At 43.4% G+C, this 3,516-nt stretch overlaps 2 long non-coding RNA genes across 2 annotated transcripts in view; both read right to left on the minus strand.

Moving 5' to 3' along the window:
• The window catches only part of LOC109293597, a 1,990-nt gene extending 387 nt beyond the window's left edge, over window positions 1-1,603 (minus strand). The window contains exon 1 of the long non-coding RNA XR_002096338.1: window positions 885-1,603. This is a non-coding gene — a long non-coding RNA (uncharacterized LOC109293597). The remainder of the gene's footprint in view (window positions 1-884) is intronic.
• LOC109293598 overlaps window positions 1-3,516 on the minus strand; it is an 8,450-nt gene that overhangs the window by 3,822 nt on the left and 1,112 nt on the right. The window lies entirely within an intron of this gene.

Genomic DNA, 3,516 nt, shown 5'->3' on the forward strand with positions numbered 1-3,516 from the left:
AGCACGTAATGCAGAATAAGAGGTATTTGTACTGCTTTCAGTTGGATTACTGGTTCCCTTCTTTCCACAGATACCTGAAGTATCTGACTAAGAAATATCTGAAGAAAAACAACTTGCGTGACTGGCTGCGTGTAGTTGCCAATAGCAAGGAAAGTTATGAATTGCGATACTTCCAGATCAACCAGGATGAAGAGGAGGAAGAAGAGGAGGATTAAATGCATGTGAATCTGGAAATATTTTGTATATTAAATTTCCTTGAATAAAAAGAAAAAAAAATGTTAACATTTTCTGTGTTTTCAAAACTCTAGTCATAGGCAGCTCTTCCAACTGTCCTGATATGGTGGTCATTTTAATGCAACAGTAAGTACTTAATTAGTAAAGGCTAACAGCTTTTGTTGTACAGATGAACTTTATCTAACCAGACTGCAGTAATGTAGACATTATTTTTTCCTCCTGCTTGATCTTGATTCATAAGAGAATTTCTCTTGCAGAATCTGGGGTCCCTCATAAAATAGTCTCGTTTTGGAGAACTGAGATTTCCTGTTCATTTTTGTAATACCTCAGGTACAGTATTACTTAATGGTCTCTTTATAGCAGATTTTTGTTTCACCTGAAATATTCCATGCTGAAAATTAGTAAGTGTCTGGAAAAGAGATTTGTCATGCTTTGACTTTAAGTCAAACTTAGCCCTAAAACTTTGCTGTGCTGGCCTGCTGGCTTTGCTTTGTTTTATGGAGTCCTGTGGCGTCATATGTTATGAAAAGATTGAGATTTTGGAAGCTGAGGGGACGTAGTCAGAACACCACCTCATCTCAGTGTCTCAACTACAGATGAGAAGTTTAGCCAGTTAATTTGCCAACTTTTTTTTTTTTTTGCTGTCAGACCTATCTGGTTTAATTTCTCATTAAGAATCACTGTATGTGGCTTCAAAGTTATCTCCAACCAGAGGTCTAGTCTGAATAGAACGGGTTTTTTTTGTTTGTTTTTCAAGGTTTCCGCTTCCTTGGCTAAAGTACCATAAGGGGTGGCAGCGGAGTCTGGTTGATAGAAAAGATCAGTCTCATGACACTTTTTTATTTGGGTAATGTTGACTTCCAAGAACTTTTTGCGATAGTGCTTTTGAAACTGCAATGTTAAATTTGAATTCGCAGCTTGTCAAAGTATCGTGCACTCAAAACTTTAAGGTGTAGGAATATCAGTATGAATGCGTGCACTGGGGTCAGTTTTCTTCACATCCCTGAGAAGTTCTCAGCTCTGCTACAATCTTTTAGTATTTGTCGTCTATACAGTTATATTTTTGCTTACTTATTACAGATGAAGACAGTCCTGTAGCATGACAGTCTGTTCTTAGTTGCATACCATACCTTTATCATTTTAGAAGTAATTAAGCAAGGTGTTATTTCACAGGGCTGATGGAGTTATTTTTCAATGCGCTTTAGAAACTGTTGTTATTAAACTTGTAGGCACTGTTATTTCTTGTTCTCTTCCCCCTCCCTAGTAATTTGCCATTGCTTTTTTATGGTGACAGAAGGTTAGATGGATGTGTCTTTGGAGATTGTTGTGATATTTCGGAATGGAAATGCTTATCAACATGAGCCCCGCTGACCAAAGGCTCAGACTGCCTCCCTGCATCTAGCAGTTTGCATAGTAGCAGGCTATCCCCCTACTGCATTCTGAGGTCAGAGCTGTCCAAAACAAACCCTTGGGGAGTGAAGCCTGAAATTCTTGTATAACATTCTTTGCTTCTGTAATACAAAGGGCCCAAACGTCCCAGCTTTCAAAGACTAGACTTATGGCAGAATGGATTCAGTCAATCTTTCCTGCTAACTAGTTTATACAGCACAATTACAGTCAGAAGCAGTTTGCAACAATGGCACAGTGAACAGTGTTAAAATCAAGGCTATTTAACTTTGGCTGGGAAAAGTCATAGTAACTTGGCTTCACATTATCATACATGCTGGGATAGGCTGCTGGGCTTCAGGCCTGTCTGCACTGCACTTGCAGTAAAATCAAGGAATCAAGTGCACTTGAATTTCTAAAAGCTAAATCAGTCGCACAGAAGCCTGATTGAATCTGTGCTTGGAAGTCTGAGTGTGTTAACTCACCTTTGTATCTTGGTTTTAGTTCCTCAGGTCTCTTCCCCCTCCCCAAACTGCCAACATGTTTGTGCATTGAGTCACTAAAACATTTCTTGAACATGAAAGCATTTATTAGTGCTTCTTTCTTTTAGTTAAAATTTGTTTTCTTACTGGTGTGAGAAGTAGGCATACCCTGAAGTGTTAATTTAAATGATGCTAACCTTCTATAGAAGACCCTTTTAAATCAAAGCGTTGCAGCAGCATTTGCAGCTGTAACCTAAGATGTGGCTTACATAGGGTGTTTGTGACAGGCTTTTCCCTTCTGGAATTCCAGGTGGAGAAATGCTGTCTTACGTTGGGTGGGGAATCTTGCTGAGTTCTTACCTGTGAAACACCTGTATTTCCACCACTAAAATGGGACAACTTATTGATGTCAGGCTCTGGCACTTCTGATGGACTAAGCTGTACAGTAGGCACTGGAGCCAGACTTGGGAGTCATCTTTTTGGACAGGTGCAAAAAGAACCAGTAAATAATGTACTGAGCTGAGTGACATGCATATCATCTAGTCACAGGTTTTAATGAGTGTGAACTGGTGCTCCTGGTGTGTGAAAGAAGGATGTTCATTGTGTGCCTTGGCTTCCCTTCCTTGAAACAGCTGAAGGGCTGCAGGTAAAGTGCTTCCAGTTCTTTTTCCTGGGTGTTGGTCTAAGGACATAGGCAGACAAAGCTCTTTGGGCAAATGTGATATCTTTTATTAGACCAACTAAATAGTTGGGAAAAAAATGTTCTTTGCAAGCTTTTGGGTACAAATGCCCTTAGTCAGGCTGAGGAAGCTTCTGCAGTTTGTGTGTTTTCCTGGATGGAATGAAAAGTAAAGAAGCTTGCTTAAAAACAATTGCCACCAGCTATTTAAGTTGGTCTAATAAAAGATATCAGCTTCGCCCAAAGACCCTTGTCTGCTTGTGTCCTTAGACCAACACAGCTCCACCCTACACCGTAGATAAAAGACATCACATTTACCCAAACAACCATGTCTGTCCAGTTCCTTTTGACCCAGGACCTGTTGTGGGCTGCTCAGAGCCCAGACTGGCTGCTCTGCTTCACTCCTGTGCTGTAAGCGCACACGGTGAGCCCGGGGCGCCGGCCGGGCAGCGCTTCCCCCGAGGCAGAGGTGGCGGGAGTGCGCGCGGCCAGGTGGGTGCCGCAGGCGCCGCGCCCTGCTGTGCCGGCTCGTCTAGCGGCTCTTCAGCTCCGAAGTCACTTCCTCAGAAGCGCAGTGCGGTGACTTCGCCTCGGGGGCGGCCCTGGCAGAAGCTGCCTCTTGCAGCCCCGGGCCGCGCAGCTGAGCGGGCGGCCGCCGGGGGAAGGGCTGGCAGTTCACCCGCGCGACCGGGCCGGCTCGGGCTGGAGCTGAGCTGAGCTGAGCTGAGCGCAGGG

Source organism: Gavialis gangeticus, unplaced genomic scaffold (assembly GCF_001723915.1).
Source record: "Gavialis gangeticus isolate Ggan-Ray unplaced genomic scaffold, GavGan_comp1, whole genome shotgun sequence".
NCBI lineage: Eukaryota > Metazoa > Chordata > Crocodylia > Gavialidae > Gavialis > Gavialis gangeticus.